The sequence below is a fragment of the Myxocyprinus asiaticus genome, chromosome 6, assembly GCF_019703515.2.
Source record: "Myxocyprinus asiaticus isolate MX2 ecotype Aquarium Trade chromosome 6, UBuf_Myxa_2, whole genome shotgun sequence".
Lineage (NCBI taxonomy): Eukaryota > Metazoa > Chordata > Actinopteri > Cypriniformes > Catostomidae > Myxocyprinus > Myxocyprinus asiaticus.
In genome coordinates, this window is record NC_059349.1 from 8,075,813 (window position 1) to 8,102,163 (window position 26,351).

Consider the following 26,351-nt stretch of genomic DNA (forward strand, 5'->3'; position numbering starts at 1 on the left):
TGGCACCAAAAGTGATCGTGTCACTTAAGACGACGTTAATTTAACCGCTGGAGTCGTATGGATGACGTTTATGCTGACTGTCTGTGATTTTTGGAGATTCAAAAGTCTGATCACCATCCACTTGCATTTTAAGGACCTACTGAGCTAAGATATTTTTCTTCAAATGTGTTCAGCAGAAGAAAGTCATCTACTGAAATTTTGATATGGTGAACACAATTTTATACATATATTTCATAAGTACAACAATATCAATAATATCTTTAGGAGTAAAACTTCTAATGATGAAACAAGAATAAATACAAACCTCTTTGTTCTTCAGTATCTTCAGTTTTTATCCCGCATGTTTGTGTAATACTGATGTCTTCACTCTCTTCTTTAATAAACTCCATCTTTACAGCAGTTTGTCACACAGATCTCGTTTCATCTGGAGTTTCTCTTCCGTTTTTCTGCATTATAATTTAATTTTTTAAAGAGGGATCATGAACATTGCATTTTGTTTTTATTTAGTACTCTCATGAAGAAGCTATTTGACATAACAGATCCTCACATATATTCCACAAGACAAAATAGTAACTGAATTTACACACATGATCCTGTTCAGAAGTTGACATTCTCTTGGTTTTTAATATGGTGTGTTTCTTTCTCGATGATCAATGACTGTTTGTGTAATAATTGTTCATGAGTCTCTGCTTTGTTCTGAGCAGTGAAGATGTCCACTTTTCTTAAGAAAACCCCCAACTACTGTACAATTATTTGATTTCTCAGCATCTTCTGCACATTTGAGATCTTCAGTGGCTATATGATGAGATCCAGCTTTTGACACTTGGGACAGCTGAGGGACTCATACACAACTATTACAAAAGGTGCAAACAATTACTGATGCTCAAGAAGGAACACAAGAAGATCCAAGGGGTGCAAACTTTTGAACAGGATGATTTGTGTAAATAAGAGTACATTTTGTGTTATGTAGCTTTTGAAGGGCAGAACTACATAAAAAATATCATCTATTATATCTTATAGGCTATTTGTATACATTCTGAAAGGGGTGTGCAAACTTCTGCACTTAACTGTATAGGCTATATAGTTTGTGAAAATTTGGATTTTATTTTAGATTTAGTTTTTTCACGATTTAACCACATTTGAGCTTTTTTTAATGTCCAGATTTCATGTAGTCTATTCTATCCATATGATGTCATATTGCATGTGTAATTATGAAATGACTTGTCATGTCTCGTACACATTTTAACACAAAATTCAAACATTGTAACCTAAAATTAAAAATACAACCCCCATATCTCAACATTTAAGTGCTTGTACTATGTAAAAAGTGCAGTGTATCTGTCTGAATGTGACATTGTGTGATTTATCTCAGTGCTCGTGGGGAAATGAACATTAACAATGACAGAAAAATACTCGCTTACATGTTAATCTGTTACACGAAGAAATGAATCGGCTTCTTTAAGCTTGTTGTTTAAAACTAACTTTAATTGGTGCATTTCTACTTGTGCTGACTGACATGACGACAGAGCGCGAGCGCCAAGTGCACGACGTCATTGCCATGGTAACCAGATACATTTCAGCTGATTTGTAGAAAGACTAGATTGAAAGTATCGTCAAATCAACGTGCAACTCATCGAAATTGCGTCTCTTCTCTGCAAACGATACCAAAGACAATAACGAGAAGGAAAATTACGATATTAAATGTAATTAGAAAAAAGCAGTGAGCCTAACAGAGGAAACCGGGACATAATTACATTGTTTAGAGAATTGTCGGGACACACCTCTTAAAAACGGGACGTCTGGTCACCCTACTTAAACGCAACGAGAAAACAATCCTTCATACAACATTTTATACAATGACTTTATGAATTTAAGACTTGTTGCTCTGATTTAAGACCTTTTTAAGGCCTTAATTTGCAGAAGGGCGAATTAAGACTTTTTAAAACCCGCGGAAACCCTGTGTTTCTCATGTGGAAATGTGTAAAGCAGCACAGAAAATAACACAAACATGTTGCGGCATTTACGAGAGAACAACTATCAGAACTTCACATAAAACATTACGATGATATTTATATTCAGTAATAATCTAGACACACTTATTTCAAATTAATACATTAAAACGATCTCAATAATATTAAAACATTGTAGGAACACATTCAAAATAACTTAAAATCAAGTTAGAATGTTTTGTCAAGTTTTAAACCCATTAAACTCTGAAACACACAAACCTTCTGCAGTCAAACAACAACAAGAGAATCACGGCGCAGCCCTGATGACGTCACTAAAGCACATTGCGAATCAGAGAAACAAATAAAAGTCCTCTCCGAGACGTTTTGGCTAAAACCACAAAATTATAATAATAATAATAATAATAATAATAATAATAATAATATAATAAAAAGTTGACAGTGCTAGTAGGCAGTTTAAATTCTTTGTTGAATATCTCTGGTGGAACAAACAATAACATAACACATTTAGGTGCAAATACAATATTAATTTTAATTAATTTCATTTGCATCAAATGCTTTTAAAAAAAAAAAGAAAAGAAATTCTCATACGAGTTCTCTTAACATGTAAATGATATTGCTGCATCATTGCATCCCATTTAAAAATGATCTGATCTTATGTGGATTGTTTTCATAATTTATTCCATATTGCTGCATTGTTTGACCTTTGCATTTAATCTTACGTGAGTTTTCTTATATCTCTAATATATTATACTGTATATCGCTGCATCTTTATATCACTTTTTTAATAAACAACTCTTTGGATCATGTGTTTTCTTTGCCAAATGTTAATAATATTAATACTATTGCTGTGACTGCACTCTGTGTACCTTTAAATACCAAAAACAAAATCGTTAACACAAGTAGGTGTACATGGCAATAAGATACAGTCAAACATTTGTTTTAACAGTCATTATGAGTGTGCATTATACAGTGACTTTAAACAAATGCACTGAACACATGTACATACGGTATGCATGACAGTGGCATACAATTAATATTGTTCCAAATGATAAGATGTTTTAACTGTTACACAATTTTTTTAAGTCAATTCTTTCTAATTACCCATTCAGACTGTGTTTACATGATAATACTGTCAGTCAACTTGTCCAGCAGGTGAACTGAAATAGTTTGAGAAAATGTTTTCTTTCTCGTTGAGCAAATCAACAACACATTCATCATCATTGCTGCAACATGCAGACAAACACGTTTTATTTTTTCAGTCTGCTCGCTAGAGAATCGTTTGCTTTTCTTGTGTTTTCCAAACTTGTCAAGTGGTTATTTCTTTTAGAGCAGACCAGCTCAAAGGTGTGTTGAGCCACCTATGCTTGTCAATAAGCACCACCTGTTGTAAAGGTTTGAATGTGCTAATGGCGAACATTTGCTTTGCCCTCTATGGGAAAGAGCCATTCGTCGGTGATTCGCCTCTCAGAATCATGTCGCCTTTGGTGTGCAAAGGCCTTTAAGCAGAGTAAGCTATAATCATGCAAAAACGCTCTCCAAGAAGTTATTTCTCCCATTGAATCCACCAACACTAAAAATATTGATGTTAGTAGTCGAATTCACTAATCAACTACTGCTTAAATGAACATTTCTTTGTAGATTTGTAATGATTAATATAGTTTATATATATATATATATATATATATATATATATATATATATATATATATATATATATATATATTTTTTTTATTTTTTTTATTTTTTTTTTAAAGGATTATAAGACTAAACACAAACTAAAACTTGTTTGGTTAATGATTTGGTGGTACCTACTGAATATATAACCAACACAAAAGACACACTGAACTAATTAATGAACAAATCTTTTTGATGCACTGATTCAAAAAGTAACAGGGATGAATAAATTCCCACTAGTTAGCAGTAATTAAATGTGTTTTTGTATCAAAATCAAATCAAATCAAATCAAATCACTCTTATTGTCACACAACCACATACACAAGTGCATTAGTGTGTGAAATTCTTGGGTGCAGTTCCGAGCAACATAGTAGTCGTGACAGTGATGAGACATATACCAATTTACAATAAACATCAGATTAACACAACACAATTTAAAATCTAATATACACATAATTACACATACCACAATATACAGATAATAACATACAATGTACAGTATACAATACACACAATATAGAATACACATTATACAATAAAAAGTATATATAGTATATATAGAATCTACACTAGGTTGTATTGTACTGTATTGACATTCAGGCTGTCGGTTGATAGTATGTTGCCAGTGTGTTGTTAAGAGAGAATATAATATAATAATAATATAATTTATGAAAGTCCGGTGTGAGATATAAGAGTAATAAAGTGCAGTGCTGATGTATTTTGATCGTGAGAGATCAAGAGTTCAAAAGTCTGATTGCTTGGGGGAAGAAGCTGTCATGAAGTCGGCTGGTGCGGGTCCTGATGCTGCGATACCGCCTGCCTGACGGTAGCAGTGAGAACAGCCCATGGTCCGGGTGGCTGGAGTCTCTGATGATCCTCCGAGATTTTTTCACACACCGCCTGGTATATATGTCCTGGAGGGAGGGAAGCTCACCTCCGATGATGTGTCTGGCAGTTCGCACCACCCTTTGCAGGGCTTTGCGCTTGTGGGCGGTACTATTGCCGTACCAGGTGGAGATGCAGCCAGTCAGGATGCTCTCTACAGTGCTGGTGTAGAACCGTGTGAGGATGTGGCGGTTCATTCCAAACTTCCTCAGCCATCTCAGGAAGAAGAGGCGCTGATGAGCCTTCTTCACAACGGCCTCAGTGTGGATGGACCATGTGAGTTCCTCAGTGATGTGGACACCCAGAAACTTGAAGCTGCTGACTATCTCCACTGGTGCTCCATTGATGGTGATGGGACTGTGTTCTCTATCTCTTCTCCTGAAGTCCACCACAAGCTGCTTTGTCTTACTGACGTTGAAGGAGAGGTTGTGCTCCTGACACCAGTGTGTCAGAGTGTGCACCTCCTCTCTGTAGGCTGTTTCATCATTGTCAGTGATCAGACCTACCACCGTCGTATCATCAGCAAACTTAATGATGGCACTGGAGCTGTATGTTGCCACACAGTCATGTGTGTACAGGGAATACAGGAGTGGGCTGAGAACACAGCCCTGCGGGGCTCCAGTGTTGAGGGTCAGTGATGAGGAGATGTTGCTGCCCATTCTAACCACCTGGCATCTGCTTGACAGGAAGTCCAGGATCCAGCTGCACAGCGAGCTCTTTAAGCCCAGAGCCCCGAGTTTCTCATCAAGCTTGGAGGGCACTATGGTGTTGAATGCTGAGCTGTAGTTTATAAACAACATTCTCACATAAGTGTTCTTTTTTTCCAGGTGGGAGAGAGCAGTGTGTATTGTAGATGCAATGGCATCATCAGTGGAGCGGTTGTTGCGGTAAGCAAACTGCAATGGGTCTAGTGATGGAGGCAGCACAGTCATTTAAGCAAGTGATTTTGGATTGCTTTGGAACAGGCACAATGGTGGACGTTTTGAAGCATGTGGGGACTACAGACAAAGAGAGGGAAAGGTTGAAAATGTCCGTAAAAATACCAGCCAGTTGGTTCGCACACGCTCTGATGATGCGGCACGGAATGCCATCTGGACCCGCGGCTTTGCGGATATTCACCCGTCGGAAGGATCAGGTTACATCTGCTACAGAGACGAAGAGTGAACTAACCTCTGTAGCTTCGGCCACGAGAGCTCTCTCCATGAGGGCGGTGTTATTTCCCTCGAAACGAGTATAAAAAGTATTTAGCTCATCCGGGAGAGAGGCAGTGGTGTTCACGGCAGAGTTTTTATTCCCTTTAAAGTCTGTGATGATATTAATTCCCTGCCACATGCTTCTAGAGTTGGTGGTGTTGAACTGTCCTTCAATCTTGTTCCTGTACTGACGTTTTGCTGTTCTGATAGTTTATCGGAGGGCATAACTGGCTTGTTTATGCTCCTCCGTGTTCCCGGAATTAAAAGCGGAGGTCCGCGCATCAAGTGCCGCACGAACATCGCTATTAATCCAAGGTTTCTGGTTCGGGTAGATCCATATTGTTCTGGTCGGAACAATGTCCTCTACGCACTTTCTGATGAAACACGTTACGCTATCAGCGTAAAGCTCGATGTCGTCATCAGAGGTGGACCGGAACATCTACCAGTCCGTGTGATCAAAACAGTCTTGTAGCGTAGAGTCTGATTGGTCCGACCAGCACTGGATCGTTCTGAGGGTGGGTGTTTCCTGTTTCAGTTTCTGCCTGTAAGCAGGCAGAAGCAGAATGAAAGAGTGGTCCGATTTGCCAAATGGTGGGCGGGGGAGGGATCTGTAGCCGTCCCGGAAGGGAGAGTAGCAATGGTCCAAAACCCAGTTCCCTCGTGTGTTAAAACTAATGTGTTGGTGGTATTTTGGTGCGATTGATTTGAAACTGGCTTTATTAAAATCCCCGGTCACAATGAACGTGGCCTCAGGGTTCCTGCTTGCTTATAATCCCATACAGTTCCTTGAGTGCCCGGTCTGTGTTGGCTTGTGGGGGGATGAACACAGCTGTGATAATGACCGCTGTGAATTCCCTCAGTAGCCAGAATGGTCGACACAGAAGAATGAGAAATTCCAGATCAGGAGAGCAGAAAGACTTGATAGAATGTATGTTCCTCTGATCACACCAGGATTTGTTGATCATAAAACATACACCACCACCTCTGCTTTTACCTGAGAGGTCTTTCGCTCTGTCCGCTCGGTGCACTGAGAACCCCGCAGGTTCAATGGCTGAATCTGGAATCTCAGCAGACATCCAAGTTTCCGTAAGGCAGAAAATGCAGCAGTCCCTCGTCTCTCGTTGGAAAGAGATCCACGCTCTCAGCTCGCAGAGCTTGTTGTCCAGAGACTGAACATTTGTCAGTAGAATACTGGGTAGTGGGGGTTGATTTGCACGGCGTCTTACTCTGATGAGAACGCCAGCTCTGTTTCCCCTTTTCCTTTTGCGTTTCCGTAGATGGGCAGCCCAGACAAAGGGCTCTGCTGGTGTATTTGTAAACAGCGGGTCGGCATTGAGGAATTTGAAGTCCGGTTTACGGTGTGTAATTGCAGAACCAATGTCCAAAAGTGTTTGTCTGTCGTTGACAATAAGGCAGACAACATCCAAGACAAAAAAACATAAGAATTGTAAACAAAACAAACAAAACACTACAATGTTGTCTCGGAGCTCGCAACGCAGCAGCCATACTCGGCGCCATCTTGAGTTCATATTTGACTTAGACTAACACCTGGATGCTCAAAACACCAGATTTTATGTGCATCACACGCTGTGCTTGTTGTAGATGACTGACAGAGCACTCATTCACAGCGCCAGCAGACTTTATATAATTAAATCGCAGCATTTTGCACATCAATAATCACACTGGGGGTGCTTTTCATTTCTTAAACTGTGCATCGTCGTTTTCTCGCTCCTCCGTCCTCAAGCCAATGCAGTCTGGATGAGCTGTTAATACATGGTGTCTGTTACAGTGACTGTAACCGAGGAGGGTGTGTGTGTCACCGCATTGACAACTTGCTCCAAGCCCCTGGAGGTGCTGAAACAACAGGTAAGTATGGTGATTTATCCTATCAGGTGCACATGAGCTCCAAGGGAACAGTGTCAGTGATGACATGACAAACAACACAAAGGGCCTGTAAGAATGATCAGAAAGTGTAAAATAACTAAGTCAATGCAGTTTGGATGAGCTGTTGATACATGGTGTCTGTTGCAGTGACTGTACAAGAAAGACCATGTCTGGCTCCTCATTACAGTGGTTAGTTATGTACAGGGACGGATTAACCACCAGGCCGATTGGGCCGTTGCCCAGGGGCCTCTAAACCCAAAGGGCCCCAAACTCTAAATAAATAATTTATGTATTTTGAGATACCTATTATAAATCCACACAAATGCCAGACTTATGTGAAATACCATTTGTTTGGCCAAATGCGTGCTGGACGACAGCAGCGCGAACACAGGCACTCGAGTGCGTGCTCAAGGAATCTGCGCCTCACAGGTGCAGCACGTTTATTGAAGGACTACATAGAACAGCGTCTGATTTGCAAAACGCTTCTAAAAACAAAGATAAGGTGCATTTTACCCTGGCTGTGTACAAAGCTGATGGTTTAAATTCAAATAAGCGACAAAGCAAAATGGGGAAAAAACATTGGCTCACTGTTTATAAAGCGTTGAAACTATTCCAGATGAAAAAACTATCTGGAATCATGTGTAACAGTCACATTAAGTCCTCTTTGCAACCTGCACTTCATCAGAATGTCAGTTTGTGACACCAGCGCTGAAAAAGCTTGATGCAGCACAACAAATGGTGAAACAAAACACAGGTGTCTTGAGATTTTTTTATAAATATTAAAGTCCTTTTAAACTTTACAGTGAGTTGTGGCACAAACATCAGACATCCATCCAGTGCGTGTTTACATGGCCTCAACACACGTTTGCACAGCCCCTAACTTGAAAAACTGACCCGAACTTGGCCCAGAACCTGTAGGTTTGTCGGGTACTGTTGGACTCAGATCGGGTTGAAGACCTCTAAACACATGCAGAATAACTGAATAGTGCTTTTGATATTGGAATACCATGCACATCCCTATTAATAACGCATGATTTTGGATTGGATTTTTTTTTTTGCCAATGTGTGAATGGCTTGTAATGCAACTTAAAAAATGAACCCTTCCCAGACTTCCTAGGTTGCCTATTAAAGCCTGTAGACTGATTTTCATGCTAAGAGAGCGGGTCAGTTGTCAGGAAAATCCAAAGGATGTGACATTTATGCACACTCCCAAGAGCCTTGCTTCAGTGCTTCTCTTCCGCTATTCAACAGCGACAACAAACAGTCTGCAACACTAGGTAATGTTATCTTAGATGTGGAATCCAGCAAACGGCCGGCTCCCAGCACAACACCGACTCTGACCAAACTCAGAGTAAGCCAAAAAAAAAAACAAAAAAAAAAAAAACATTTATCTACTGAATCCTGTCTGGCTAAGTGGGAACATGATCGTGGTCGAGTGAAAACTAGAGTGAACATCGGCAGGGCATTTGATTCCTGGAGGGACCTTCGTTCGATTTTGGGGATCAAAACCGACCCTGAATTGGCATTCTTCTTATTGGACAGGTAAGCGTACATACCTGCAAAGCATGTGAAATATAGTGCCATAAGGATTGATCTGTGTCATTTTAGCTAAACTACGATAACACATGAAATGAATGCTGGACAATGTTCAAGATAATGCAAAAAGACCCATTCATTAGTGTAACGCAACTTGGTTATACAGAAAATATATACATTCTATTATTATAAAACAATAGCGCATCGATATATCAAAATGACAGTTGTGATGGAATCACATCAATACTGAATTGTGTCAACATACTGTATTTATAATGTACAGTCTATTTTATAAACAGCTATTGTCATCATCTACCAAATTTAGCTAACAGGTATTGATAAAGCTGGCTAGCTAGCTAACGCCGACAAAGGCTATGGTATAAATGCAGTCAATGTATCATGCAAAGAAAAGTGATTACTTCAAACTACAGTCTCGCATAGCCAGACCTATATCCACACTTTGTTTTAGCTCTGTTCCAGCACTGGAGACTCAAATATAATATACAGTCTCAAAGTTTGTAGTAATACAATCGTAACTGTGTAATTTTAATTATGCTACCTCATCTGTCAGCATGATGCAGGTGAATCACATTCAGTTGATCAGTTCACTTAATGGTCACAGGTGTCATTAATAACAAGGGTTTCTGAATCTTACAACCTGCACCTTTAAAAAGCACATACAACTGGCCGTGTAAGACACTGCCCCAAACTTTTCTTCCGTCAATTTGAAAAATCCAACCAAATCTGGCAAGCGGCCTGTTGGGCATAAAAGTGAACGTAGTCACATGACACGTGATGGGGGGCCTCTATGGTGTACTGTCCCATGGGCCTCTCAGTTCTTAATCCGCCCTTGGTTAGGTAGTTAGTCTTTCTTAAAAAATAATCTGTTTATTTGTCAAAAATAATAGCCTAAACACATTTAACACCACTTATTCCACAGTTGTAATGAAAATTCTGTTACAGTTTACTGTGATAAATGTTAGTAAGGGTGATGTGTATATGTGAAAATTCTTGTAATTAATGCTGTTGAAGAGCAGGTGTTTCCCCTTTCCCTCGTCAAATATGTCCAGAATGTCAGTGCTGTAGCCATTTGAAATGGTTGAATTGCTCCATAGTGCTTTAAAATTGAAAATTCTCATGAAGAATTCAGATGGATCGCATAAATTTTGTCGTCTGCGTCACGATATTGGGAGAAGGCCAGTTTATTGAGATGGTTTTGTGATCCTCTCTGTGCTAGGGAAGCCTGCTACCTGCACCTGTGTACTCTAGAGATACAATAGGATAGAGCGGAGCGCGTCTCGCGTGTGATTCTCGGTGGATCACTCAACAGTCACACGAAACCAGTCTTTAAGCAGTCCGTGCTCATCCACGTTCCAGATGAAAGTAATAGTTAGTGCTTATAAAATGGCAGAAGCAAGATGAATTTGAATATCATATAATTAGCTTGGACGGCTGAAAGCAGGAAAAGCCCTGTTCTCACATAAGCAGAGAATTTAACAGTAGATTTAATACTTTAAAATGTACAATAAGAAAACAAACCAGCATGGCAGCCATCTCTCTTCATCTCTGTCCTCTACAAACTTAATATTAATAATAAGAATAATAATAATAACAATATACACATTTTTTTAAATGGACTTCTTCAATCCCACCGTCTCCCTGCACCTCCCCTGAAGTGCCCTTGGGAGGCACGCCTCACACTTTGGGAACCACTGGGATAACCGATCGACTGGCATTAACAATTTGTTCGACTAATAATATTGGTTAAAAATTAACGAGAGGTTAAATAAAGAAACAACAGAGAGGAAATTTGATAGGATAATCACATAGGGCATTTTATGTACACATGAAGGAGCTGTTAACAAGTAAACTACTGTCTTCCTCTCAGTCTGATAGACAAGGAAATATGAAGCGGCACACAGTGTGGGACCATTTTGTCCATGAAGACCACATGTTCTGATGCAAATAGGAGTTTAGTAGTAGCATAAGTACAATGCGGTACCATTTAAAAAAACAAACATTTGTGTAAGATAAACATATACACTCCAAAACAATACAAAACAAAAGAAGACTTTAATATAATGCAACTCTAACAATAATTGAACATCAAATTGTTGTCAGCCCTGCTCAATCTTTTACAGAAAAAAATACAAATGGAAGTCTATATACAGTACTGTACATATGTACATGAAATGCATGCTGGGCAAAGGAAATTGTTGTCATTCCCCAACACAATCCTGATGGAACCATCTGCTGCAGTTGTCACATTGAATCGGTACAAAACATCAGAAAGACTAAATGAAAGGCGCAAACAAATTCTATCAAACAGCTTGAGTAAATAGTCCACCAAACAACACCTAATACACACCCAATATGCTCAAAATGTTTTTGAATTTTGTATAATACTGAACTCAAAAGTCAAACAAATCCTTTAAAGTCTTCAAACTATTACTGTTTTGAAAGTAAAATCACCATTGAAGCACAATGTATAGTTATGATTTTTTGATAATGACTGAACCAATTAATGTTAGGTATACATGACAGACGTCTTTGTAAAATCTAACAGGTGCAAGAGAAAAATAATTCCATACACACTTCCATGAACACTCTTCACCCTGGAATTTTCATACAGTTTTCACAAGTAAGTAAGGAGATATTTAGCAGAAATTTTTATCCAAAGGTACTTCCAATATATTTGTTAGACATCATCTGAATGAGTTTGGTGATCTTTAGACACACTCAATTGGGAATAAAGGGGGGTAACAGATTTCAGTAACCTCTAATGTACTGTCAGATTTGGTGACCCTGCTGTTTCTCTATACTTCATCATATAACATAAGAACAAATCTATAAGAGGATAACACAGAAGAGATTAGACATCATCTGAAGGAGTTTGTTGAACATTAGACACAATTAGTTGAGAATAAAGAGGGGTAACAGATTTAGGTAACCTCTAATATCAATGAAAATTAATATTCCACTGTCAGCATTGGTGTATCTGCTCTTCATAGACCAATGTGGATATATCACCAAAGTAAGTGTGGTGAATAGATGTAAGACAAAGAACAAAGACAATTACACAAATATTACAAATAAATGAATTTCGTGCACAAATAAACGATAAAAAATGGAATAATACAAGTAATTAAGAACAACAATATTAAAAGTAAAACACACAATGGTATGTGGATTGCTTGTCATAGTATGTGTCTGTAAGAAATCTGTTCGCATTAAACAGCCCCACCCCCTCGACGCGCATTTTCTCGTGTCATTTGTCAGTGCGAGGTGACGCTCACTGGGCACGAGCACTGTACGCGTTCTCACATGAAAACTTACTGAACACCGACCCCTAGTCGCAGATTTCGATAGGTCACCGATATCTGCCCAACACCGGCAGCATTATTTGTGGGGAGGCTAAGACTGTTAAGCAGGGAGGGGCTCACTGCCGACTACCTGGAGTGGGAGAACCGCTGCCAGGGGCGGAGGAGATCCCTACCATCCACCAAAACGCGGCGGGGTGTTAAGTCCACCAGGGGCCGGAGGACTGCCTCTGATCCACCTAGGGAGGAGCAGCTGTCATCCACTAGAGGGTGGAGGGGTGACCGAGGACCAGGCTACGGCGTATCAGAGAACCGTTTTTTTTCTCTCTCTCTCCTCTCTCTCTCCCGCTGTCACTCCATGTTGGCCTTTCCCTCTCTTTTTTTTTTTGTTGTTTTCCCTCCCCTTGTCTCCCTCCCAGGTCCGAGAAGGCGGGGAAGACCTGCCGGCAGGCGGGGCCGGAAAGGAGGGAGGAGTGTGGCAAGGAGGAGGGCGGGGCCATGATGATGCATGCCCAGCCCCTAATCAGGCTAATCAAGCTGACGAGAGGGATAAAGGCCGCTGGAGTTCGAGAGAGAGAGAGCTGACATGTATGTGTTTATGTTTGTGTGTTTTTGTTTAATTAAATATTACTTTGATGCCTCATCCGGTTTTCACCTCCTTTCCATTTTACCCCGTTACAGTTTTGTTTCAGCCAGTATAGTCATGCCTGTTTGGTCACTTTTGTTTGATTCATGGCTTATCAGTTAACTGGTTAACTCACGGTTAGTCGGTTAAAAGAATTTGCCTAAATTTGCATCCCTACTTCTGACTCAACAGTTTTAATTCATGTTTCACCTTTGCAGTTTAAATAAACCATAATTGTCATACTTCAACAGTGCATCATGAGTTATAATGTTTTATTATGAAAATATGAATCAATAACATAATCAATTTCAATAACATAACAGCAAGTGCTCCGAGGTAATGTAGCTGTGCAGAGACGGTGCTTTGAAGTGATGCGTGAGTGAGCAGGACAAATACATCTGGCTTCAATTACTCCATCCTCATTTCCTTTCATTACATCCTTTCCTAAGAGGGAGGAGTTAGGAAACGAGGAAATGAAGTAAGGAAAGAAAATGAGGATGCACAATTTCAGAAATGAGAAGCACCCTGGGCCATATAACCAACGTCTTATCCAGAAGTGTGAAATTACTGTCAAAAACCAGAACCAGAAACGCCTTCACATCAAAATAAAAGTTTGATTCAAAATAAAAGCTTGATGGGTGAAATAATAATAAAACAATACGACAGATATATATATTACTATATTACTTGTGTTTAGTAAAATATATTATTATTATTATAATTATTATGTTGAACCTATACCTCACATGCAAGAGTGCTGTTGTACTGCATAGAATATCATAGAAGTTTTTCAAGAAATACAACTTGCTGTAGTCGCAGATTAGGAGTCTGCAAGCTTCGAGAAAGTGTAAACCTCTGTGGCAGCGAAGCGCTGTAATCATTGCCATGGCATCACACTGTACACTTGTGGGATCAACTAAAGGGGTTTCTGATGCATCATGTTAATATTTTCACCGGAGATTGTGTCCTACCATGTTTGAATTTGTCGGACATTTTAAGGTTAAAAAAACGGTAATTACAGACTAACGGAAACCCTGATTTACACCTAGTGCAAATAGTCACTCCTTTTAATTTATTATTTACATTGAAATGTAACATTTTAATAGGCTAAATAGTGTGTTCAATAGCACATATATGTTTTCTGTGGTATCGAGAATCGGGAAATTTAACTGGCATCGGTACAGACTATGGAAATTTTGATATCATGACAACACAATTTTATACTAAATTAAACACTTTATACTAAGTGTTAAGTACTATTAATATCTTTAGGAGTAAAACTACTAATGATGAAACAAGAATAAATACAAACCTCTTTGTTCTTCAGTATCTTCAGTTCCCTATCTGTCACTCACTCAACGTTGTGTCGATGTAGTGACACTAGGGGTCACTCTTGGGAGCCCCAAACACCTCTGCTTTTTTTTTAAAAAATGTGCATGCCACTCCCCCGGACATACGGGTATAAAAGGAGCTGGTATGCAACCACTCATTCAGATTTTCTCTTCGGAGCCGAGTGGTTCAATTCATTGAAGCTGAATTCATCCGCGAAGTTCATTCACCTCATCTGCTGGATTTTACGCCGCATTTCAGCGGCTTCTCCCCCTCTGCACCTGTGGAGTGCAGAGAACACCCCTGGGCGCTTCGGCAGAAACAACTAAAAGAGTATATTCTAAAAAAAAGAGTATATTTTCTTTCTAAAAGAGCGGCTTTTTAAAGATGCCTTTCCGTCTGTGTGTTATTCCTGGTTGCGGTCGATATCTCTCCGCTTTTGATGGCCACGATCGCTGTCTTTCGTGTCTGGGCGCTGCCCATGCAGAGACATCGTTCGTGGACATCGTTCGTGGATGGGACCACGTTGTGGTCGTGGCTTGCATTCGTAAGAAAGCAAGCCACCCCAGCGTCTCCCCGCCTTGGTCTTTCTACCTACGGGTATGAGGCCATGCCAGTTAGCACTGGGGGCGATTTGGGGACCTCAATGGGACCACCTCTGCCGGGTATCCCCCCACGGACCTCCCATTCCCCAGCACGCTCGCTTGCTCCAGTCGGGCGCTCGGACGAGATCGCCGGCTCGTCATAGGGCGAGTTCGTCATCTCGTTCGGAGCCCAGGACGAAGACGAGTTATCAAGCACAGCATCGGAGAGCAGGCTTATCCAGTCGAACGCAAAGGCTTCGACTGGGCTTCCTCCTTCGGGAGTGGTCGCCCAGTCCCAGGCCGACGCGGAAATGACGGACATGCTTTCCCGGGCTGCTGCGAGCGTTGGGCTAGAGTGGAACCCTCCGCTCTCCCCTGAACCCTCGCGGCTCGACGATTGGTTCCTGGGCTAGCTTTACCAAGAAGCCTAGAGGTCTCTGTTAAAGTTTTCAAAGCATTTTATTTGCTTTTACTTTTACAGTCAGGTAAGTGCTGCTTTCAGAACTGTCACATCCATAACAGAGAGATGACACATCCATAACAATTTTTTCCTCATTAATGTGAGAATGACAATAAAATAAATAATAATATTACATGTTATTTGAAGTGCCAACCCTTCTACATTCTGTGGCTATTGTTGTTCCAGAATTGTGATTTTCATGTCCATACTTGTCACATCCATAACGTAAGTGTAGTTTCCAATCTGAGCTGGAAAAAATATAGTATAGACTGATTTTTTTCTGATGTCTAGACTCTACAAGCAGGGCTTTAGGATTATTCATATGAATGGTTTCATATAATGGTATTTTATACTTTCCTTGAGAAGTTACATTTGACGTTTTCACTGCAAATGTCACGTCTATAATGCTGGAATTGCTCATATCTTCTGATGCCAGCACTTGGTTTGAGAGGGAAGGTTTGAGACTGACGATGCCTTGTGGGCCTTTCTTGAGGCAATTCTTTGTTTAACATAAGCCTTATGTGCTAAGTCACGCAGTTGTTGAACTGTCATTGTGTGAGGACAGGCTGTGACTTGTAGATGATAGCTCACCATGGGATGCAGGTTTCGGAGGAAGATGGTTTTAAAGTATTCCATCTCAGGTTTGTTCCGGGACTTGAAGTAGGCTTGCAGTAGTCGAAGGAGGTAGGCTTGTATGATTTCTTTCTGTCCCTGTTTGGTGTTCAGGGCAGTAAACAGATCTTACTCAGACTCTGGGTCTGGAAAGTCTTTAATCAGGGCCTCTCTCAGAAGTTGGTAGTCAGACTTTGTGTGGTTTGACTGTCTGTCAAGAAAACTTCATCACACAACTAGATGTAATCCATAGTAGGTATAAAATGTCTCTGTTAGTCATCTGAGGCTTCATATTCAGGTGGAAGTCTATGTCACGCAGGTAAGTATGGATCTCATGACCCTCAGCAGGATTTGGCGTAAACTTTCCAATGTTCCTTGCCAGCTTGTTGAGGTCATTAAAATTCATTCCAGGTGCTGCTTCAGGGTTCGTTGGGATGTTTACCCTTTCACTGTTGTTGGTGAGGGGTTCTTGGAAGAGGGCTGGTGAGGTTTTGTGCTATGGGCCATTGTTTCTCTCATCAGGTGGCAGCTTTTGGTTGGAGGATGCTGCTTTGTTGAACACGCTTCAGGGCTGGATATTTCCAGATGGCCTTCCAAGGCCTTGTTTCGAGAGTTCATGTCTTTTAAATTAAACTGGGCCTTTTCCAGTTGCGCTTCAGTGTGCTGGAGTTTCTTTTCCAGGTCCTCTTGGGTGGCGTTAGCCTGCTGCTTAATGTGCTTGGCAGCTGTAAGGGCTTGCTGGGGCCATTCAATTTCTCTTGTTGAAGCTTGTTCCAGTTGGATCTTGGGCTTCAGCTTCTAGCTGGTCTGTGCTGCTAATGGCATGCGTTAGCACCTTTTGTGTCTTTGTGGACTGCAGCTTTAGGTCATTTACTTCCTGTATCAGATGGGTGGCATTCTTGTTGCTCTGTTTCATCTGGCCTATTAGGTTGTGGGCCAGGTAGTTAGTGAATTTTCCAGCATGACACTCAGTATCACCCTTCAAGTCTTTCCAGTAGGCCGTGGGGTCAGTCTTCAGTGACAAATATTGGAAGACTAGGGAGAGAGCTGACACTGATCTGCACAGGGTTAAGGGCTTAGGTGTAGTGTTACAGCTTTGGGACATTTTTGTTTTTTAGATAATTTTGGCTGCATTCATGCCAACAGCATTCATTTTACCAAAGTTGTGTAATTTTGTGGGAATTGTGATATTTCAACCTCAGTTCCTAAAATACATCTATAATACACTGTGTACACAAAATAGTTACACTCAGGACCTTCAGGAAAAAAATCCCCATTGAAAATCTGCAGGTGCTAAAAGAGTATATTAGAAAGCGCAAACGCTTGGCGTCTTTTTAAAGATGTCCTTCCGCGTTTGCGCTACTGGATATGGTCGTTATGAAATCTGCATCGAGTATCTGGGGCATCAGCACACCAAGAACACAAGACGGGCTTAGAGGCGGTCCTGATATGGCCCGCCCAGGGATGAGGTGACCGCTCCTGACCGGTCTGGCCCGGGACAAATCTCCAGCCCCACCATCGCCCCTGGGCCAGCGTGTGGTGAGTATGACATCGCCGAGTGCCCTCTGGGCACTCGCAACGGCCAGGCGCTGGAAGTCTACATGAGTACTTCCCATTCGCTCGTTCTCTGTCGAAAGATAGCCGGCAAACAGGTCCAGTCACTGGCCACCGTTGTGGGCTTGTGGAGCAGCACGTCCCCCCTGGGTTGTCTTCCAGGTGGGACGCCTGCTCTGCCTTGCCGCAAACCATCCTGCCCAAGCACGGTAAGTCCAGTTGTCCCCCTGGTGTCACTGTCACGGAGGCTGGAGGCCTGGTAAGAGCTCTCCAGCCCCTCACGGTGGCTCATCAGGACGATTCGCCTCGGCTACGTGATCCAGTTCGCCAGACGCCCACCCCGGTTCAGTGGTGTCCTCTCCACTACGGTGCAGGGCGAGGATGCCTCCGTCCTCGGGCGAAAGTTGCCACCCTTCTGGCGAAGGGAGCAATAGAGCCAGTCCCCGTAGCCGAGTTGTGCAAGGGCTTCTACAGCCCTTATTTTATCATGCCCAAGAGAGGGGGAGGGTCGCGCCCAATCTTGGACCTGCGTGCCCTGAACAAGGCCTTACACAGGCACATCCTTGCAGCAGTACGACATCAGGATTGGTTCGTGGCCATTGACCTGAAGGACGCGTACATTCACATATCGATCCTTCCTCAACACTAACCCCTTTCTTCAGTTTGCTTTCGAAGGATGAGCATACCAGTACAAGGTCCTCCCCTTTGGTCTGTCCCTGTCCCCTCGCATCTTTACCAAGGTCGCAGAGGCTGCCTTGGCCCCGCTAAGGGAGAAGGCTAATCCTAGCTCACTCGCGAGATCTATTGTGTGCACACAGGGATCTTGTGCTTCAGCACCTTGACCGACTCAGGCTTCAGGTCAACTGGGAGAAGAGCAAGCTCTCCCCTGTGCAGAGCATCTCTTTTCTCAGTATGGAGTTGGATTCAGTCGCTCTCAGGGCACGTCTTATGACCGAACGTTCTCAGTCAGTGCTGACTTGCCTGAAGACCTTCAGGCAGAAGGTAGCGGCACCAGTGAAACAATTTCAGAGGCTCCTGGGGCATATGGCATCCTCGGCGGCGGTTCTCCCCTTCAGGTTGATGCATATGAGACTGCTTCAGCACTGGCTACACACTCAATTCCAGAGGTGGGCATGGCGCCACAGTGCCGTCAGACTTGCAGCCCTTGGTCGGACCTGGCGTTTCTACGGGCAGGTGTTCCACTAGAGCAGGTCTCAAGGTGCGTCGTGGTCACGACGGACGCCTCAAACTCGGGCTGGGGCGCCGTGTGCAATGGGGAGGCAGTGTCGGGGCTCTGGCCTTTGGAGTCAGCAGACCTTGAAGTTTCAGCGAGCCACTCACCTCCCGGGCACCCTCAACCATGCAGCAGATGTGCTCTCATGGCAGGTAATGCTCCATGGGGAGTGGAGACTCCACCCCCACATAGTCCAGCTGATTTGGGAGAGATTCGGGAAGGCACAAGTAGACCTGTTCACCTCCCAAGACTCCTCTCACTGCCCCCTGTGGTACTCCCTGTCTGAGGCCCCCCTCGGCATGGATGCCTTGGTGCACAGCTGGCCTCGGTGGCTACGAAAGTATACGTTTCCTCCTGTGAGCCTCATTGCACAGACTCTGTGCAAAGTCAGGGAGGACGAGCAGCAATCCTGTTCGTTGCGCCGTACTGGCCCAACCGGACTTGGTTCTCGGATCTGATGCTTCTGACAGTAGCACCTCCCTGGCGCATTCCCCTGAGGCAGGACCTTCTCACTCAGGGGCAAGGCATGCTCCAGCAACCATGGCCAGACCTCTGGAATATCCACGTCTGGCTCCTGGACAGGATGCGGAAGACCTAGCAGGTCTTCTGCCAGCAGTTGTAGACACAATCACTCAGACCAGGGCCCCCTCTACGAGGCAGCTGTATGCCTTGAAGTGGCATCTTTTTGCAAACTGGTGTTCTTCCCCTGGGGAAGACCCACAGAGGTGTGCTGTCGGGTCTGTGCTGTCTTCTTCAGGAAGGGTCTGTGCAAGTAGGCTCACTGGGGGAAATGCATATTTGCGTAGTCCTGGGGGCCAGCTGTGTGCCAACGCATCTATACTGAGGGGTGCCTCAGTCAGGGTGTACCAAATCAGCTGGACCACCTGAGGGTGGATTCTTCACTCTCACCCGAGGGTAACTTGTTGTGACAGCGCATCCGCTGCGGTGTTGAGGTTGTCCGGGATGTGAGTGGCTCACAGCGACTTGAGGTGCTGCTGACTCCAGAGGAGGAGACGGCGGGCGAGTTGTGACATACAACGGGAGCATAGGCCGCCTTGGCAGTTGATGTATGCCACCGTTGCCGTGTTGTCTGTCCGAACTAACACATGCTTGCCCTGGATCAACGGCCGAAGCCTCAGCAGGGCGAGCAGTACTGCCAACAACTCGAAGCATTTGATGTGCCAACGTAGCCGCGGGCCCGTCCAGGAGTTGGCGGCTGCGTGCCCATTGCATACGGCGCCCCAGCCTGTCTTGGAAGCGTCAATCGTAACCATGATGCGCCTGGAGACCTATGCTCTAGGGGAACCCCTGCCCATAGAAATGTGAGGTCGGTCCAAGGGCTGAAGAGGCGGCGACAGATCGGCATGATGACCGCGCGATGTGTCCCGTGGTGCCATGCCCATCTCGGGACTTGAGTCTGGAGCCAGTGCTGAAGCGGTCTCATATGCATCAACCCAAGCGGTGTGGCCACCGCTGAGGCTACCATATGCCCAAGGAGCCTCTGAAAAAGTTTCAGAGAAACCACTGTCTTCCATCTGAACACCTTCAGACAGTTCAGCACCGACTGTGCACACTCGTTCGTGAGGTGCGCCGTCATCGAGACTAAGTCCAACTCCAAGCCGAGAAAAGAGATGCTCTGAACCGGGAGGAGCTCGCTCTTTTCCCAGTTGACCCGAAGCCCTAGCCGGCTGAGGTGCATGAGCACAACACATGTCTCTGTGCGCACACAACACATCCTGAGAGTGAGCTAGGATTAGCCAGTTATCGAGATAGTTGAGGATGCGAATGCCCACTTCCCTTAGCGGGGCAAGGGCTGCCTCTGCGACCTTCGTGAAGATGCAAGGGGATAAGGACAGGCCGAAGGGGAGGACCTTTTACTGGTACGCCCGACCCTCGAACGCAAACTGCATGAAGGGTCTGTGTCAAGGTAAATTCAAGATGTGGAAGTACGTGTCCTTCAGGTCTGTCGCCGTGAACCAATCTTGATGCCGTGTTCTCGTTAGGTTGCATTTTTGCATCAGCATCTTGAACGGGTGTCTGTGCAAAGCCCAGTTCAGTACTCGCAGGTCCAAGATTGGCCGCAATCCACCGCCTTTCTTCGGTACGATGAAGTAAGGGCTGTAAAACCCTTTCTTCATCTCAGCTGGAGGGACAGGCTCTATTGCACCCTTCCGTAGAAGGGTAGCGATTTCCGCGTGCAAGGTAGCGGAGTTTTCGCCCTTCCCTGAGGTGAAGCAGATGTCGCTGAACCTGGGCAGGTGCCTGGCAAACTGAATCAAATAGCCGAGTCATCCAACGGATCAGCCATCGCGATGGGTTGGAAAGCGCGAGCCACGCGTCCAAGCACCGGGCGAGGGGAATACTGGAGTTTTACAAAAAGGGAAACCCCACTGTTGAAGCACAATTCCCCTGATGGCTGCATAGAAAGTTAAGCAAACATACACAGCAACAACTCTGGAATATCTGGAAATAAAGCACAGCAACAGAGAATAAAATAGTGAAGTCTTCCTCTGATACCATGTTATGAGGTGCATGAGCACAACACATGTCTCTGTGCGCACACAACACATCCTGAGAGTGAGCTAGGATTAGCCAGTTATCGAGATAGTTGAGGATGCGAATGCCCACTTCCCTTAGCGGGGCAAGGGCTGCCTCTGCGAGGACTGGCGGTGCGAGATGGGCAGACCACTGTGTGCCTCGTAGCCAGCGCACCAGGCCGTCACGTAACCTCCCCCAATGCTCTTATGAGTGTCAAATGGTCCTTTGTGAACAAGTCGACTTGCCCAACAAATAGGGACAGGCTAGCCCAGCCGTGGCCTCTTTTACTCTCTTTTCTCCCCAAAAAGAGTGGAATTTTGTTTACTGACTGGAGGCCATAAGTGTCTACGTCGGGGGGTGTCACTCCCAAGGGGAAGACACCGCGGAGACCACACCCCGCCTGGAGGTGGGGGGGGGGGGCATTTCGAGTGGAAATATGTCACATGGTCTTACCGAGTCTTGTCCGAAGTATGTCATGTGGAAAAGTCCCTTGGTAGGTCCTACCCAAGAGGGGAAGAACTCTACAAACATGGTGACCGGGAGCAGAGGATCCTCTGCCCAAGGAAGACGCAATTTACCGACAGGGAAATGATTTAGCAGCAGATATATCAAATGGGGTCACCTATGGGGAACCAGTGCATGTGGAGCACCTACCCCCGTACAGGGCTTAGTTAGCACATGTACTGGGCCGGCAGCAAGTTTCTCCGCAAACTCTCCTGCCACAGGGCTAAGAAGGAAATTCATCCAGGGATCACAACTTGTGAACACGACTGGGAGTCAAAAGCACACGTCTTCACCTTAGGGGAGGGGAAAGGCGCTATGCGCAAGCATACACCCAGCCAGCTGTCCCGGAACTCACCTGCTCGTACCTGACAATATATGGGACGAGACCGGCTCAACCCGGAGATTTTAGAACCTCGCAAAGGTATTGGGTGTTGCTCAGCCCGCTGCTCTGCAGATGTCTGCCAAAGAGGCACCATTGGTCAGGGCCCAAGAGGTCGCCACACTCCTAGTAGAGTGGGCTCGTAGCCCCACGGGTGGCAGCACGTCCTGAGCGTGATATGCCATCACGATGGCGTCAATGTCCCAATGAGCGCTCCCTTTCCGCTGTCTACCAAAGCAGACAAAGAGCTGCTCAGAGCTTCTAAAGCACTGTGTACGATCCAAATAGATGCATAAAGCATGCACCGGACACAGAAACACCAAGGCTGGGTCTGCCTCCTCCCGGCTCAGTGCTTGCAGGTTCACCACCTGATCCCTAAACAGGGGTCTGGGTCTCAGGATCATGTGAGAGTAGCCCGGACTGAACTCCAGGCACATTTCGCTGACAGAGAACACCTGCAGGTCCCCTACCCTCTTGATGGAAGTGAGAGCAGTCAGGAGGGCAGTCTTCAAAGAGAGTGCCTTAAGCTCAACTGACTCCAGGGGCTCAAAGGGAGCTCCCCGTAGACCCCGAAGGACTACAGAGAGGTCCCACAACGGGATGAGGTGAGGTCTGGAGGGATTCAACCTCCTAGCGCCTCTCAGGAACCTGATGATGAAGTCGTGCTTCCCCAAATACTTACCATCTACTGCATCGTGATGTGCCAAAATGGCGGATACATACACCTTCAAGGTGGAGGGTGACAGCCACCCCTCCAGCCTCTCCTGCAGGAAGAAAAGCACCGATCCGACTGCACATCTCTGGGGGTCTTCGCATCGGGAAGAACACCACTTAGTGAACAGACACCTCTATGAGGCATACAGGTGCCACATAGAGGGAGCCCTAGACTGAGCGATTGTGTCTACCACCACGGGTGGTAGGCCACTTAGGTCTACCGCGTCCCATCCAAGGGCCAGACGTGGAGATTCCAGAGGTCTGGTCACGGGAGCCAGATGGTACCCAGCCCTGAGAAAGAAGGTCCTTCCTCAGGGGAATTTGCCGGGGGGGCTGTCGCGAGGAGCTTGAGGTCTGAGAACCACATCTGGGTGGGCCAGTAGGGTGCTACTAGGATGACCTGCTCCTTGTTCTCCCTGACCTTGCACAGGGTCTGTGCAAGTAGGCTCACTAAGGGAAACGCATATTTGCGTAGTCCCGGGGGCCAGCTGTGTGCCTGCAGTATTCGGTCAGGGTGTACCAAAGCGGGCAGTGGGAGGATTCCCAGGAAGCAAACAGGTCTACCTGTGCTCAACCAAATCGACTTAAAATCAGCTGGACCACCTGGGGGTGGAGTCTCCACTCTCCCCTGAGCGTAACCTGTTGTGACAGCACGTTCTCTGCTGTGTTGTGGTCGCCAGGGATGTGAGTGGCTCGCAGCGACTTGAGGCGCTGCTGATTCCAGAGGAGGAGACGGCGGGTGAGTTGTGACATGCAACGGGAGCATAGGCCATCTTGGCAGTTGATGTACGCTACCATCACCATGTTGTCCGTCCGGACCAACACATGCTTGCCCTGGATCAACGGCCAGAGCCTCCGCAGGGTGAGAAGTACTGCCAACAACTCAAGGCAGTTGATGTGCCAACGCAGCAGCGGGCCAGTCCAAGAGCCGGCGTCTTGGAGGCGTATGTCATAACCACGATGTGCCAGGAGATCTGCTCTAGGGGAACCCCTGCCTGTAGAAATGCTAGGTCGGTCCAAGGGCTGAAGAGGTGATCGTCGGCGTGACGACCATGTGATGTGTCCCGCGGTGCCATGCCCATCTCGGGACTCGAGTCTGAAGCCAGTGCTGAAGCGGTCTCATATGCATCAACCCGAGTGGGGTGGCCACCGCTGAGGATGCCATATGCCCCAGGAGCCTCTGAAAAAATGTCAGTGGAACCGCTGTCCTCCGTCTGAACGCCTTCAGACAGTTCAGCACCGACTGTGCACGCTCATTCATGAGGTGTGGCGACATTGAGAAAAGAGATGCTCTGAACTGGGGAGAGCTTGCTCTTTTCCTAGTTGACCCAAAGCCCCAGCCGGCTGAGGTGCATGAGCACCAGGTCGAGATACACTATATTGCCAAAAGTATTCGCTCATCTGCCTTTAGACGCATATGAACTTAAGTGACATCCCATTCTTAATCCATAGGGTTTAATATGACGTTGGCCCACCCTTTGCAGCTACAACAGCTTCAACTCTTCTGGGAAGGCTTTCCACAAGGTTTAGGAGTGTGTTTATTGAAATTTTTGACCATTCTTCCAGAAGCACATTTGTGAGGTCAGACACTGATGTTGGACGAGAAGGCCTGGCTCGCAGTCTTCACTCTAATTCATCCCAAAGGTGCTCTATCGGATTGAGGTCAGGACTCTGTGCAGGCCAGTCAAGTTCTTCCACACCAAACTCGCTCATCCATGTCTTTATGGACCTTGCTTTGTGCACTGGTGCGCAGTCATGTTGGAACAGGAAGGGGCATTCCCAAACTGTTCCCACAAAGTTGGGAGCATGGAATTGTCCAAAATCTCTTGGTATGCTGAAGCATTCAGAGTTCCTTTCATTGGAACTAAAGGGCCAAGCCCAGCTCCTGAAAAACAACCCCACACCATAATCCCCCCTCCACCAAACTTCACAGTTGGCACAATGCAGTCAGACAAGTACCGTTCTCCTGGCAACCGCCAAACCCAGACTCGTCCATCAGATTACCAGATGGAGAAGCGCGATTCGTCACTCCAGAGAATGCGTCTCCACTGCTCTAGAGTCCAGTGGCGGCATGCTTTACACCACTGCATCCGACGCTTTGCATTGCACTTGGTGATGTATGGCTTGGATGCAGCTGCTCGGCCATGGAAACCCATTCCATGAAGCTCTCTACGCACTGTTCTTGAGCTAATCTGAAGGCCACATGAACTTTGGAGGTCTGTAGCGATTGACTCTGCAGAAAGTTGGCGACCTCTGCGCACTATGCGCCTCAGCATCCGCTGACCCCGCTCTGTCATTTTACGTGGCTGAGTTGCTGTCATTCCCAATCGCTTCCACTTTGTATATAATACCACTGACAGTTGACTGTGGAATATTTAGTAGCGAGGAAATTTCACGACTGGACTTGTTGCACAGGTGGCATCCTATCACAGTACCACGCTGGAATTCACTGAGCTCCTGAGAGCGGCCCATTCTTTCACAAATGTTTGTAGAAGTAGTCTGCATGCCTAGGTGCTTAATTTTATACACCTGTGGCCATGGAAGTGATTGGAACACCTGAATTCAATTATTTGGATGGGTGAGTGAATACTTTTGGCAATATAGTGTAGTTGAGGATGTGGATGCCCACTTCCCTTAGCGGAGCAAGGGCTGCCTCTGTGAACTTCGTGAAGACGCGAGGGGACAAGGACATGCCGAACGGGAGGACCTTGCGCTGGTACACCCGGCCCTCGACAGCAAACTGCAGGAAGGGTCTGTGTCGAGGTAAAACTGAGACGTGGAAGTCAGGTCTACTGCCGCAAACCAATTTTGATGCCGGATGCTCGCTAGAATGCGTTTTTGCATCAGCATCTTGAACGGGAGTCTGTGCAAAGCCCGGTTCAGTACTCACAGATGCAAGTTTGGCCGCAACCCACCACCTTTCTTCGGTACGATGAAGTAGGGGCTGTAAAACCCCTTCTTCATCTCGGCCGGAGGGACAGGCTGTATCGCACCCTTCCATAGAAGGGTAGCGATCGCCGCACTCAAGGTAGCAGCATTCTCGCCCTTCACCAAGGTGAAGCGGATGCCGCTGCACCTGGGCGGGTGCCTGGTGAACTGAATCGCGTAGCCGAATTGGACAGACCGTGTCAGCCATCGCGATGGGTTGGGAAGCGCAAGCCACGCTTCCAAGCTCCGGGCGAGGGGGACCAAGGGGACAATCTCGTCGGACGTACCGGCGGGTGGGGCCTCACGGTGGGGCGGAGCCTGAGGCACCATGTTGAAAGGGATCGAGCCCCGTGGCCGTGATGAGTCCAGGGACATCGAAGCACTTACCTGGCTTCTGATACCCACCATATTCGCATGCGGCGAATCAA

General features: G+C 45.4%; 6 protein-coding genes across 11 annotated transcripts in view; 3 read left to right on the forward strand and 3 right to left on the reverse strand.

Annotated features, from left to right (window-relative positions):
- LOC127442865 (gastrula zinc finger protein XlCGF57.1-like) overlaps nt 1–26,351 on the forward strand; it is a 228,733-nt gene that overhangs the window by 113,643 nt on the left and 88,739 nt on the right. The gene's annotated exons all lie outside the window — the stretch shown is intronic.
- The window catches only part of LOC127442916 (oocyte zinc finger protein XlCOF20-like), a 169,366-nt gene that overhangs the window by 107,592 nt on the left and 35,423 nt on the right, over nt 1–26,351 (forward strand). The gene's annotated exons all lie outside the window — the stretch shown is intronic.
- LOC127442936 (gastrula zinc finger protein XlCGF8.2DB-like) overlaps nt 1–26,351 on the reverse strand; it is a 426,143-nt gene that overhangs the window by 56,379 nt on the left and 343,413 nt on the right. The gene's annotated exons all lie outside the window — the stretch shown is intronic.
- Nucleotides 1–26,351, forward strand: part of LOC127442957 (gastrula zinc finger protein XlCGF8.2DB-like) — a 261,498-nt gene that overhangs the window by 49,431 nt on the left and 185,716 nt on the right. The gene's annotated exons all lie outside the window — the stretch shown is intronic.
- The window catches only part of LOC127442902 (uncharacterized), a 163,455-nt gene that overhangs the window by 48,227 nt on the left and 88,877 nt on the right, over nt 1–26,351 (reverse strand). The window lies entirely within an intron of this gene.
- The window catches only part of LOC127442873 (gastrula zinc finger protein XlCGF57.1-like), a 291,640-nt gene that overhangs the window by 19,915 nt on the left and 245,374 nt on the right, over nt 1–26,351 (reverse strand). The window contains exons 1-2 of one of the 5 annotated variants that reach the window (XR_007897541.1): nt 2,229–2,274; nt 305–446 (exon numbers count right to left, since the gene is read on the reverse strand). The exons of 3 other annotated variants lie outside the window; for them this stretch is intronic. The gene's annotated coding sequence lies outside the window, so the exon portion shown is untranslated. Of the gene's footprint in view, nt 1–304; nt 447–2,228; nt 2,275–14,399; nt 14,420–26,351 lie in introns of those variants that run through there. One more of the 5 variants, XR_007897542.1, reaches the window with a different exon arrangement.